The 14718-nt window shown below is 36.0% G+C and overlaps 1 protein-coding gene across 2 annotated transcripts in view; it reads left to right on the top strand.

Annotated features, from left to right (window-relative positions):
* The window catches only part of FBXO4 (F-box protein 4), a 215176-nt gene that overhangs the window by 48243 nt on the left and 152215 nt on the right, over nt 1-14718 (top strand). The window contains exon 8 of one of the 2 annotated variants that reach the window (XR_009491873.1): nt 5751-5877. The exons of the other annotated variant lie outside the window; for it this stretch is intronic. The gene's annotated coding sequence lies outside the window, so the exon portion shown is untranslated. The remainder of the gene's footprint in view (nt 1-5750; nt 5878-14718) is intronic. 2 annotated transcript variants of the gene reach the window in all.

The following is a 14718-nucleotide window of genomic DNA, read 5'->3' as shown; positions in this document are numbered from 1 at the left end:
TCTACATCTCAGAGGAATGTCTCTAGGTTCTCTTGCTTCTCTCCCAGCCAAACATCAGTCATTGCTTTGTACCCAGGGAAGAAGGAAAGTTATGACCAACCTAGACAGCATATTAAAAAGCAGAGACATGACTTTGCCAACAAAGGTCCATCTAGTCAAGGCTATGGTTTTTCCAGTGGTCATGTATGGATGTGAGAGTTGGACTCTAAAGAAAGATGAGGGCAGAATAATTGATGCTTTTGAACGGTGGTGTTGGAGAAGACTCTTGAGAGTTCCTTGGACTGCAAGGAGATAAAGCCAGTCAATCCTAAGGGAAATCAGTCCTGAAAATTCATTGGAAGGACTGATGCTGAAGCTGAAGCTGAAGCTCCAATACTTTGGCCACCTGATGTGAAGAGCTGACTCATTGGAAAATACACTGATGCTGGGAAAGATTGAGGGCAGGAGGAGAAGAGGACGACGGAGGATGAGATGGCTGGATGGCATCATTGACTCAATGGACATGAGTTTGGGTGGACTCTGGGAGTTGGTGATGGACAGGGAGGCCTGGCTTGCTGCGGTTCATGGGGTCGCAAAGAGTCAGACACGACTGAGTGACTGAACTGACTGACCTAAAGATTTCAGTTCAGTTTTTCCTATGCTGCCTTCAGACTTCAAGAAACCTTCTATGCTTACACCTCAGGAAGAATCCCTTTCAGCTTCCCTGCCCCTCCCTCAGTCATAGATTATCACTGCTCTTACTCTGTGTACAACCGGGAGAATTTAAGGTCCTTGGTAGGGCAGCTCTCTCTCAGTATTTCTGCACCTCTTCACCAAAGTTAGGTGCCTGGTGCCTTGTATCTGTAAAGCCTGAGTGCTCAAAAGTTTCTTTTAACATTTCTACTCCAGCCCCAACATTTTTCATGACTACTCTGTGAAGTATTGGTAGGTGGGTGTACTCTGTGTTCTAAAGATTCTAAACTATCATATCAGCTCGCACTTAGTCTACAAAAAATTCTTAAAATTTCAGTAGTTTTCTTCTTAAGTTTCCCCAGTTATCTTCTTATCTTTCTTCTTGCTCTGATGGCTTTGTCCTTTTCTACTGCTTCAGCAAGAATGAAAGAAACTGTTGCATTGCTTCCCTCCAAAGAGAGGTTTGTGACTTTCTGGATTTTAATTCATGAGATATTTTTCTCCATCATTAGCTCTCTTGACAGATTTATAATAAACCATGATTTCATGGGTTATCTGGCTTGTACTATTGTTAGGGTAGAAAGGACATTTTTCTTGCAACTTTCTATATTCTAGGCAGAAGCTGACATCTGACAGTTTACATATAAATGATTGTTTAACCTTTCAACATATATATGTTTTGGAATTGATTTGTTAGAATCATTCATCATATTCTTTCAAATACCCTGGGTGGTGGAAAATCTTTAGTTCCAAAAATCATATCTGCTCTAAAATAAGAATAGCAATCAAAATTAAGTTTCTAAGTAATGCTGCTGATGAAATTTAGCAGTATTATTAGCAAAAATGTAAAATAATTAGGCTGATTTCCTTATATTTCTTTTAAACATCTTTTGAAGAAAATTTTATATAAACAGTTCAAAACTGGTTTTGAGTGATGACAGCATCATTAAAATAAGAAAACTCTTTCTTATGTTTAATTATGTGATAGCAATTTAAACCAAATAGTTAGGAAGATGCAATTTTAAAATCCATTTTCATTGCTCATGAGCTATCACCTCACACTATCAGAATGATCATCATCAAAGTCTACAATCAAGAAATCCTGGAAAGGGTGTGGAAAAAAGGGAATCCTTCTACACTATTGGTTGGAGTGTAAACTGGTGCAGCCACTGGGGAGAACAGTATGGAGTTTCCTTAAGAAACTAAAAAGAGCCATCAGATGATCCAGCAATCCCATTCCAGGGCATGTATTTGGAGAAAAACACGGTTTGAGAGGATACTTGCTCCCCAGTGTTCACTGCAGCACTGTTTACAATAGCCAAGATATGAAGGCAATCTAAATGTCCATCAACAGACGAATGGATAAATAAGATTTGGTACTAATACACAATAGACTGTTAGTTATTAAAAATATTGAAATAATGCCATTAGCAGTAACAGGAATGGACCTGGAGATTATCATACTTAACTAAGTGAAGTAAGTCAAACAAAGACAAATATCATATGATATCACTTATGCAGAATCTAAAAAAAATTATACAAATGAGCTTATTTACAAAACAGAAACAGACTCATAGACTTAGAGAATGAATTTATGGTTGCCAGGGAGGAAGAATGAAGGGGGAGGGATAGATTGGGTGTTTGGGATTGACATGTATACACGGCTATATTTAAATTAGATAGCCAACAAGATCCTCCTGTATGGTGCAGGGAACTCTGCTCAGGATTCTGTAATAACCTAAATGGAAAAAGAATTTGGAAAGAATAGATATATGTATGTGTATAACTGAATCACTTTGCCGTACATCTGATACTAACACAACATTGTTAAATATACTCCACTATAAAATAGAAAAAATTTAAGATGATTTTAAGTGCTCATATACCTGCTTCAAATACCTGCTTTTAAAATTCTTTAAAATATTTGATTTTAGTTCTTCTTAATAATGCAATGCAATCGATAATACATATTTTTTCCATTTTATGATTTTCTTTGTAAATGTAAAAATAGATTTTTTTTCTTAGTTTAATTGAAAATATGTCATAGCCATCTTTACCTTATTTACAACTGCTTTAATTTCATATGAAGCATTTTCGGAGGAAGATAAATACATTTCATTCACAAAAACGAAAGTCGGAAACTTTTACAAAAATTGAGAAGCACAGAAAAGTGGGACCAGACGTGACACAACTCTCCCGGCAGAGGGCAGCACTCAATGGGAAATCAAATGTCACAGGAGAACGCTTCTGAACTTTTGCATTATGTACCAGAGCCTGGTCAAAGCATCAGGAAACATTATTTTAACATTTATTTTAAATATCGAGAAACATTATTTTAACTGAATTTTAAAGAGTCATAAAATGACTACACTTTCTTTAGAGGCTTAATATTTTGGCTAGGTATTTACTTACGGGTGTTTTTTTCTGTCAATACCATAGTTTCAGTTCAGTTCAGTCTCTCAGTCGTGTCCGACTCTTTGCGACCCCATGAATCGCAGCACGCCAGGCCTCCCTGTCCATCACCAACTCCCGGAGTTCACTCAGACTCACGTCCATCGAGTCAGTGATGCCATCCAGCCATCTCATCCTTTGTCGTCCCCTTATCTTGCCCCCAATCCCTCCCAGCAATCAGGGTCTTTTCCAATGAGTCAACACTTCGCATGAGGTGGCCAAAGTAATGGAGTTTCAGCTTTAGCATCATTCCTTCCAAAGAAATCCCAGGGCTGATCTCCTTCAGAATGGACTGGTTGGGTCTCCTTCCAGTCCAAGGGACTCTCAACAGTCTTCTCCAACACCACAGTTTAAAAGCATCAATTCTTTGGCACTCAGCTTTCTTCACAGTCCAACTCTCACATCCATACGTGACCACTGGAAAAACCATAGCCTTGACTAGATGGACCTTGTTGGCAAAGTAATGTCTCTGCTTTTCAATATGCTATCTAGGTTGGTCATAACTTTCCTTCCAAGGAGTAAGTGTCTTTTAATTTCATGGCTGCAGTCACCATCTGCAGTGATTTTGTAGCCCAAAAAAATAAAGTCTGACACTGTTTCCACTGTTTCCCCATCTATTTCCCATGAAGTGATGGGACCAGATACCATGATCTTCGTTTTCTGAATATAAGCCAACTTTTTCACTCTCCTCTTTCACCTCCATCAAGAGGCTTTTTAGTTCCTCTTCACTTTCTGCCATAAGGGTGGTGTCATCTGCATATCTGAGGTTATTGATATTTCTCCCAGCAATCTTGATTCCAGCTTGTGCTTCTTCCAGCCCAGCGTTTCTCATGATGTACTCTGCATATAAGTTAAATAAGCAGGGTGACAATATACAGCCTTGACGTACTCCTTTTCCTATTTGGAACCAGTCTGTTGTTCCATGTCCAGTTCTAACTGTTGCTTCCTGACCTGCATATAGATTTCTCAAAAGGCAGGTCAGGTGGTCTGGTATTCCCATCTCTTTCAGAATTTTTCACAGTTTATTGTGATCCACACAGTCAAAGGTTTTGGCATAGTCAATAAAGCAGAAATAGATGTTTTTCTGGAATTCTCTTGCTTTTTCCATAGTTTAAGCACATATAATAATTTATTGTATTGTATATTTACTTATTACTGCTTTCTGTGTAAGATATAATTTCTTCTAATTATTGAAAATGACTTATTTTGAATTTCATTGGTATACTCATGTCTTGACAATTGCAGTATTTATTAAATGCAGTATTCTTATATTTTATGAATGTCGATTATGTCTGCATGAGACATCATTTTCTTTTATCCTCTAGACTGGTTTTTAAGCCTTTTATTTATATGGAAGTTTTTTTTTTTCCATTTAGTGTTGTTTTTGTCATTTTCTAAGTGCAAGTTCCTTTGCAAATGCTTTTGTCTTGGCTTATTTTGGTTGTCCTTATTTTATCTTCTGCAGTTCAGTTACACGTGTATCGACACATGGTCAGATACAGAAAGCAAAGGTTGGTGCCTGCCAGCAGTATCCTGCAATTGTATATCCTGTATAATGCCTAACTTTTCCCATTCATCCCTTACTCTTTTCTTATTATGAAATATATATACTTACAGAAAAGTTCATAAAATATACATGTACTGTCAAATGAATACTTAAAAAAGAAATACTGGTATAACCCAAGTCAAAAAATAGAACTTTGGCAGCATCCAAGAACACCCACTTTGTTCATGGCTTCTCCCTGATTATAATTCTATCCCGCACCCTGGAAGTGTACACTCTTCTGGCTTTGTGATAATCATACCTTTGTTTTCTTTTATGCTTTTAAACCTATATGTGCATCTATAAACATTGGTGTGGTTTAGCCTGCTTTGAACTTAATATGAATAATAAGACTCATACTTTTGAACTTATTTTTATCTTTCTTCTTTTGTTCAATATTGTGTTTGCAAGATCATCCATACTATACCATTTGGCTGTATAATTTTCTTAGTAACTTATTGTTCCATTGTATACATATTTCAGAACTCATTCATACTATTGTAAGTGGAGTTTAAGGTGTTTACAGGTTTTTTGTTGCCATAAATATTCTTACAAATGTATGCTAGTGTATATATTTACATATTTTAGGGTGGTATTAGCATACTTTAACATTTCCCTGGTGAAATACCTCTTGGACTTTGATATCCAAACTTCAGAATATAGATGTCTTTGCAATATACTTGTCAGCTGATTTATACTTAAAAAATTGTATTTATGTCTCACAAACTCAATACTACATTTTAAACAAAACAATATACATGTGGGAGGGGAAATCTGGGTTATATCCAGATAGAATTGTTAAGTATTAATGTTTTGAAAGGTGCAGCTAGAATCACCAAAGGGCATGTGTGATGGTTAATTTTATGTGTCAACTTGACTGAAAGGGTTGCTCAGATATTTGGTTAAACATGATTCTGGATGTATCTTTGAAAGAGTTTCTGGATGAGATTAAGATTTGAATAGAAAGAGTAAGTTAAATAGAGGCCCGTTTCTAATGTAAGTGAGCCTCATCCATTTCATTGAAGGCTTGAATAGAACAAAAGGCTGAATAAAGGAGAATTTTCTCTCTCTGCCTATCTTCTAGCTAGAATATTGATCTCCTGCTTTTAGACTTGGACTTGGATAGGAACTACACCATTGGGTTTCCTGTGTCTTCACCAGATTTCTGGGTTCAACTGCAGATCTTGGAACTTCTCATTCTCCATAATCACGTGAGCCAATCCCTTATAATAAATTATATATGGTATATTACATCAATTGGATATCATAAATCTATATAGCTGTATCTATATCTGCAATTGGCTCTGCTTCTCTGGAGAAGCCAGACTAATACAGCATGTTGATGCATACAATGAAACTGTTTGAAGTAACCACATTAGTCATTTAATGAAAACTTTATTCATTTTATATCTTAACATGACAGCTTGCTACATATATACATATATATAGACATTTTACTCTGACTTATGTTTTAGGAAATTAGTTGAGGTTTTAAATCAATACAAAAACATCATAATTTTCCTTATTTAAAATATTGAGAAATGGATTCAATTAGCATATTTTTAATCAAATGGGGAATTTTGAATATAGCGTATTAGAAGAGACAAAAGGTACTGAAATAGAAAGTAAAGATTATTTACTTAAAAAGTAGTTTGACAAAGAGTATGTACAATACGATTTTATATTGATGTGACACTACAAAGGTGTGTATATTGTGTGTGTGTGTCTGGAAATATAGACATTAAGATAAGTAGTAGTGATGGTCTCTGGTGGTGAAGGATTGATTTAATTATACTTTTCTACAATGTTCATGTGCTGCTTTTGTAATAATTTTTAATCAAGTTATACTTAACACACAATGATATATTAGTTTCAGGTATACAAAATAATGATTCATTATTTTTATACATTATGAAATAATCACAGTAAGTTTGGTTGCCATCCGTAACTACACATGATAATAATTTCTTAAATATTAGGTAATAAATTAGATAGTAAAAAGTCAGTCCTGTAATAGATTAGTTTTTTTTTTTAACTGATTAATTTTAATGGAGCATAATTCCTGGTAAAAATTGAGATATAAAAGACAGCTAAATATTTTCTGCCTAATAATAATTCTAATTCTATGCATGACTAGCATCTTATATGCTAGATAATCTTCCTGGAAATAACAATTACCTTGATAATTATTAAAAACACCACTCCATAGGCTCGTAGCTTCCTTAGTGGCTCAGACGGTAAAGAATCTGCCTGCAATGTGGGAGACCTGGGTTTGATCCCTGGACTGGGAAGATCCCCTGGAGAAAGGAATGGCTACCCACTCCAGTATTCTGGCCTGGAGAATTCCATGAACGGAGGAGTCTGGCAGGGGCTGCAAAGAGTCGGACAGGACTGAGCAACTTTAACTTTCTTCCACTTTCACTTTATATATCATAAGTCACCTAGTGTCTTCCCTCCTGATTATGTGCACTTTAATGTGGGTCTTAAAATAGGTAGAACATGTCTTCCTCTATTCTTCTAGCACTTTATATTTGAAGTTCCATCATTTTCAACCCTGTTGTGTCATATTTAGTTTATTAAAGAAGAAATAAATTGATTAAAATAAATTATGAGGAGTTTGCAGATAGCTGTCTGTAGTTATATACAGAGTATTATACTCGCATTTACTTCATTTACATATATGTATTTTTTAAATGCACCTCTTCTTTCTCCCTGTGACTCTTGAAAGCTTGGATTATAATCTGTCAGTTTTAGTACATTTTTATTCTACATGAGAAATTCTTTTATTGATTGATGCGATCATAAAACAATGATCAATGCATTTTAGTGCATTACAATGATTTTAGTGCATAAGTGAACACAAAAGTGAATAAGTAAGGTTCTTTGTCCTCAAGGAGATCCCAATTCAGAAAAGAGAGGAAGAAGAAATGTGCTAAATAGATCTATGAACAAAATAATTTCCAAACCAATAGAATTTCACTTATTTTATTCAGCAAATATTTATAAGTATTTATTAGGCTCCAGGTTCTATGCTAGAAACTAGGCTTCAGAAAGAAAATATATTGTTTCTCCCTTTGAGTTAGCAATAGTCTAGGATAGTAGACTAATAAAGAGATAAACAGACTAACTACGATCAATATGATTAGTAGCACTTAATCAGTGGTTCTCAAATAGGGAATATTTTGCTTCCCAGAGGACAGTTGGCAATATCTGCAGACATCTTTGATTGTCACATTTGGCATGTGTATGCTGCTGGCATCGGGTACTAAAATAAAGATACTACTAAATATCCTATGATGAAGAGAACAGCCCTGCACAACAGTTATTAGGTCAACAACATCAATAGCAATGCTCTTGATAAACGTTACACTAATCATTGAGTGTTTTTGGTTTATGTAAGAGAAGTGTCTAATCCAGTAAAGATAAGTAGGGGAGAAGGGATGGAATGTTTTTATAGAGTCTGGAGCTGAAGTTTGAAAGACAAGTGGAGGTCACCAGGCAGAGGGTGTCAGCAAGGTAAGTGAAGAGTGCCATGGGAACATACAAGAAGGAAAGTCTAATTTAGGAGAATGATGAGGAGTGGGCATGTATAGACAACTGTCAAAGAAGGCTTCTTGGGGATATTTGATGGTTTAGTCACTAAGTCGTTTCTGACTCTTGCGACCCCATGGACTGTAGCCTGCCAGGCTCCTCTGTTCATGGGATTCTCCAGCCAAGAATACTTGAGTAGGTTGCCATTTCCTTCTCTAGGGGATGTTTGAGTCATGTTTAAAAGAATGACTAGGTGAGGACATAGGCATATGGGGGATGGTGTTGGAAAAGTTCTCAAATTTCAGTTTCAGATTGAAGTTTATAATTCTGCCAAGTGTCATCTTGAGAAGTGGTGCATTTAAGTCCTGTAAAATAACAACAAAAAAATTGCATATGCCAATAATAACTTATTTGTACCATAAGGGGATCATCATATTTTAGAGATTACATCATATTTAAGAAAGTAATAGAACTTGGTTGCAATGAATATATAAGAATATTTATTGCAGGTTTAATTTCCAAATATTTGGGAATTTTCCAGATATATCTATTTTATTGATTTCTAGTTTAATTCTATTATGAGCTAAAGACATTGATCTCTATCCTTATAAATTTGGATAAGTTTGTTTTATGGCCAAGAATACTATTTATCTTGCTGAATGTTCCGTATACACTTGAAAGAAACAGTTATTCATCAAGAGGGAAGGGACATGCATATGTTGGGCTTCCCGGTGGCTCAGACGGACCTATGGCTGATTCATGTTGATGTTTGGCAGAAACCAACACAATTCTGTAAAGCAATGATCCTTCAATTAAAAAATAAAAAGTTGAAAGTTGAAAGAAAAGAAAAGAAAGAAATGCTTATTCAAATGTTAGATTGAGCATTCCATAAATATAAAAAATATGACATTATAGTGATAGATTGGTCAATAGTGTTGCTTCTCTCTTACATCTTTACTAATTTCTTGTCTTTGTTCTAGCAATTACTGAGAGAGGAAGTGTCAAACTGTTAATTGTGGGTTTATCTATTTCTCTTTTTAGCACTATTAATTTTTGTTTTATATATTTTGAGATTTTGTTAATAGGGATCTACACGTTTAGAATTCCTAAGTATTCTTGGAGAATTGATCATTTATTATTATCTAATTTTCTCTTAAATATTGATAATATTCCTTGTTCTGATGTAATTGTATGATATTATTATAGCCACCCAAGCTTTCTTGTGTTGATGTTGCATGGTATATCTTTTCCCATCATTTTACTTTTAATCTAACTATGTTTTTGTATTAAGGAGATTTCCTATAAATAGCATATCATTTAAAAAATTCCAATCTGACAGTCTCTGTTTTTAATTGGCACATTTAGATCATTCACATTTTGTCACTATTGATATGGTTGGATCAAACTCTCTGGTTACTCAAACATTTTCCTTATGATTCCATTTTATTTTCACTATTAATTTACTGTCTATACTTCTTAAAAAACTTTAGTACTTTCCCTAGAGATTATGATGTATTTCTTCAGCTAATCAGTCTGCCTTTATAACATTCTGCTTCATGTGTAGAGTTTTTTTTTTCCTTATATACCACTGACTTCAAAAGAGTATACAATCATGCTTACCACTAATTACATTATTAAAAATTCTGAAATCTATATTCCTTAGTCTATGTCTAGCAAATGTTCAATAACTGCCTATCAGGAAGAAAAAGTCCTGATTTATAGTGTTTGATAATTTCTGAGATATAACGTCTCCAACCATGGCCTGTTGCTAGCTACTATTGTGCTATCACTAAATGTAGATTTAGAAAGAAAGGAGACAATCACTGCACTGAGCCAGTGCAAGCTGGCTCTAGTACGTGATTTTGAGTCCATAAGCTCCCCTGGTATTGCTAAGACATGTCCTTGGTTCTTGGTTACTATTCATATTTATTGGGCCTAAAGCTTTCAATTCTCAGACCTACAAATTTAACTTTCAATATCTAAGAAGTCTGCAATTACCTTTCATCCTCTTGCAGGTTTATCTTCTCGTAATGTTAAAGACTTCAGGTTCATTAAAAATGATCTATCCCTTCCAAAGAATTTCTTTCTACCTTCAAAAAAAACCTACTAGTGTCTCCCATATACCTATTTCTATTAACCGTGTCTGAAATCAATCTAAAGACAAAACAAAACAAGTAGATGCATCAGGCCATTCTGTAGTTGAAAGTTATTTGTGACGGTTACCCAGGAGTTGGCTGCACTAGCATTGGAGCTTATAGCAGATTTAATTTGGAAAGGATGTGGGAGGGTTAGAGAGCAGGTTTGCATGTTTTCTTCCCAAGAGAATGTGATTCATTGGATTGATATATGTTAGCCCAAAGGTCTGCGTTTTGAAGACCTAAAATGACTGCCTTGGTGTTCACTCATAGTCAGCTACTAACTCTCCCAGTGTGAATCAAGTGGTGACTCTGGCCTAACAAGATGAGATCTTATTTACAATGGAACTGGGGAAATGGAACAACTGTTGAATATTTGGAACCTCCTGGGAGAGTCTGCTGCAAGACAGCCTTAAAAGTGTTTCATTTCCAATGTCTTTATAGAAGAGAGAATCTGAGTCACTTATACTACTACTACTACTACTAAGTTGCTTCAGTTGTGTCCGACTCTGTGTGACCCCATAGACGGCAGCCCACCAGGCTCCACCGTCCCTGGGATTCTCCAGGCAAGAACACTGGAGTGGGTTGCCATTTCCTTCTCCAATGCATGAAAGTGAAAAGTGAAAGTGAAGTCGCTCAGTCATGTCCGGCTCTTAGCAACCCCGTGGACTGCAGCGCACCAGGCTCCCCCGTCCATGGGATTTTCCAGGCAAGAGTACTGGAGTGGGGTGCCATTGCCTCATAGTAAATGTTTAAATAAAGATTTTGGGGGAGGGGGTGGGTATGTGCTGAAGAGAAAAATTATAGAAGCTCAACATATTTGAGAACTCAAATGCTAAGAGACTGGGAAAGGTCATCACAGACTATTAGTATATATTCAAGAAAACATTTTGAATAATAGTGAAGTTTACTACAAAAACAATTAGATTAATATTTCTTGTGGTGTTGTTTCTTCACATTCCAGGATGAAAACAGTAAAAAAGGGTTGAAGAGTCTTAAATCTCATTTCTCATTTCTTACTCCCTTTTTTAAAATTTTTGCATAACAATCATCACCAATATATCAACTTTCTTCTAAAGGAGGAAGTTGGAACATAAAACACATCTTTATGATAAATAAAAGCATGTAGACAGGAGTTGTAAATCATTTAAATTTTCTTTGGTATAGTGATTCCAAAACATTACTTAGTGAACTATTATTGGTATTAATCACCTTTATAGCCAAGAAATTCAGATTTTTCTCCAAATGTATGGTTTTCCTTTTCTGTGAATTAAAGAATATTTACATAAATTTGTCCTAATAATAACATTTTAAATACATAAGAACCATTTTGTTAGACTATGGCTACTTCTGCTTTTTTTGTTTGTTTGTTTTTTAAAACCATGTAGTTTTTCTACAATAAGAGGAATAAATACTCATTATTTTAAAAATTGGAAAATATAGATGATACTTATAAATAAAACAGAAAAATCAACCATAACATGAACATGCAGAGAAAAACCTATTAATATTCATAGAATTTCATCTATATACTTTTATGACATATTTTTAAAATTTGGAATTATACTGTATGAGTTCAGTTCAGATGCTCAGTCATGTCCGACTAGTTGCGACCCCATGGACTGCAGCACCAGCCCTTCTAGTCGATTACCAACTCTGAGATCTTGCTCAAATTCATGTCCATCGACCCATGATGCCATAAAACCATCTCATCCTTTGTTGTCCCCTGCTCCTCCTGCCTTCAGTCTTTCCCAGCATCAGGGTCTTTTCCAATGAATCAGCTCTTCGCATCAGGTGGCCAAAGTATTGGCGCTTCAGCTTCAGCATCAGTCCTTCCAATGAATATTCAGGACTGATTTCCCTTAGGATTGACTGGCTTGATCTCCTTGCAGTCCAAGGGACTCTCAAGTGTCTTCTCCAACACCACAGTTCAAAAGCATCAATTCTTCTGCACTCAGCTTTCTTTATAATCCAACTCTCACACCCTTACATGACTACTGGAAAAACCATAGCTTTGACTAGATGGACCTTTGTTGGTAAAATAATGTCTCTGCTTTTTAATATGCTATCTAGGTTGGTCATAACTTTCCTTCCAAGGAGCAAGCATCTTTTAATTTCATGGCTGTAATCACCATCTGCAGTGATTTTGGAGCCCAAGAAAATAAAGTTTGTCACTGTTTCCACTGTTTCCCCATCTATTTGCTATGAAGTGATGGGAATAGATGCCATGATCTTCATTTTTTGAAAGTTGAGTTTTATGCCAGCTTTTTCACTCTCCTCTTTAACTTTCATCAAGAGGCTCTTTAGTTCCTCTTCACTTTCTGCCATAAGGGTGGTGTCATCTGCATATCTGAGGTTATTGTATTTCTCCTGGCAATCTTGATTCCAGCTTGTGTTCACCTAGTCCAGCATTTCATAAGATGTACTCTTCATAGAAGTTAAATAAGCAGGGTGGCAATATATGGCTTTGACATACTCCTTTCCCAATTTGGAACCAGTACATTGTTCCATTTCCAGTTTTAACTGTTGCTTCTTGAAATGCATATAGATTTGTCAGGAGGCAGGTAAGGCAGTCTATATTCCCATTTTTTAAAGAATTTTCCACAGTTTGTTGTGATCTCACAGTCAAAGGCTTTGGCATAGTCAATAAAGCAGAAGTAGATGTTTTTCTGGAACTCTCTTGCTTTTTTGAAGATCCAATGGAATTAGCAATTTGATCTCTGGTTCCTCTGCCTTTTCTAAATCCAGCTTGAACATCTGGAATTTCATGGTTCACGTAGTGTTGAAGCCTCACTTGGAGAATTTTGAACATTACTTTGCTAGTGTGTGAGATGAGTACAATTGTGAGGTAGTTTGAACATTCTTTGGCATTGCCTTTCTTAGGGATGGGAATGAAAACTGGCCTTTTCCAGTCCTGTGGCCACTGCTGAGTTTTCCAAATTTGCTGGCATATTGAGTGCAGCACTTTCAGAGCATCATCTTTAAGGGTTTGAAATAGCTCAACTGGAATTCCATCACCTCCATTAGCTTTATCCATAGTGATGCTTCCTAAGACCCACTTGATTTTGCATTCCAGGATGTCTGGCTCTAGGTAGTGATCATCGTGGTTATCTGGGTCATGAAGATCTTTTTTGTATAGTTCTTCTGTATATTCTTGTCACCTCTTCTTAATAATATATTATGCTTCTGTTAGGCCCATAGCATTTCTGTCCTTTATTGTGCTCATCTTTGCATGAAATGTTCCCTTGGTATCTTTGATTTTCTTGAAGAGATCTGTAATCTTTCTTTTTTTTTAAATTATTTTATTTTATTTTTATTTTTAAACTTTACATAATTGTATTAGTTTTGCCAAATATCAAAATGAATCCGCCACAGGTATACATGTGTTCCCCATCCTGAACCCTCCTCCCTCCTCCCTCCCCATACCATCCCTCTGGGTCGTCCCAGTGCTCTAGCCCCAAGCATCCAGTATCGTGCATTGAACCTGGACTGGCATCTCGTTTCATACATGATATTTTACATGTTTCAATGCCATTCTCCCAAATCTTCCCACCCTCTCCCTCTCCCACAGAGTCCATAAGACTGTTCTATACATCAGTGTCTCTTTTGCTGTCTCGTACACAGGGTTATTGTTACCATCTTTCTAAATTCCATATATATGTGTTAGTATACTGTATTGGTGTTTTTCCTTCTGGCTTACTTCACTCTGTATAATAGGCTCCAGTTTCATCCACCTCATTAGAATTGATTCAAATGTATTCTTTTTAATGTCTGAGTAATACTCCATTGTTTATATGTACCACAGCTTTCTTATCCATTCATCTGCTGATGGACATCTAGGTTGCTTCCATGTCCTGGCTATTATAAACAGTGCTGCGATGAACATTGGGGTACACGTGTCTCTTTCCCTTCTGGTTTCCTCAGTGTGTATGCCCAGCAGTGGGATTGCTGGATCATAAGGCAGTTCTATTTCCAGTTTTTTAAGGAATCTCCACACTGTTCTCCATAGTGGCTGTACTAGTTTGCATTCCCACCAACAGTGTAAGAGGGTTCCCTTTTCTCCACACCCTCTCCAGCATTTATTATTTGTAGACTTTTGGATCGCAGCCATTCTGACTGGTGTGAAATGGTACCTCATAGTGGTTTTGATTTGCATTTCTCTGATAATGAGTGATGTTGAGCATCTTTTCATGTGTTTTTTAGCCATCTGTATGTCTTCTTTGGAGAAATGTCTATTTAGTTCTTTGGCCCATTTTTTGATTGGGTCATTTATTTTACTGGAGTTGAGCTGTAGGAGTTGCTTGTATATTTTTGAGATTAGTTGTTTGTCAGTTGCTTCATTTGCTATTATTTTCTCCCATTCTGAAGGCTGTCTTTTCACCTTGC

The sequence above is a fragment of the Bos taurus genome, chromosome 20, assembly GCF_002263795.3.
Source record: "Bos taurus isolate L1 Dominette 01449 registration number 42190680 breed Hereford chromosome 20, ARS-UCD2.0, whole genome shotgun sequence".
Taxonomy (NCBI): domain Eukaryota; kingdom Metazoa; phylum Chordata; class Mammalia; order Artiodactyla; family Bovidae; genus Bos; species Bos taurus.
Note: the sequence above shows the minus strand (reverse complement) of the source record. Positions and strands in the feature narration are given on the sequence as shown.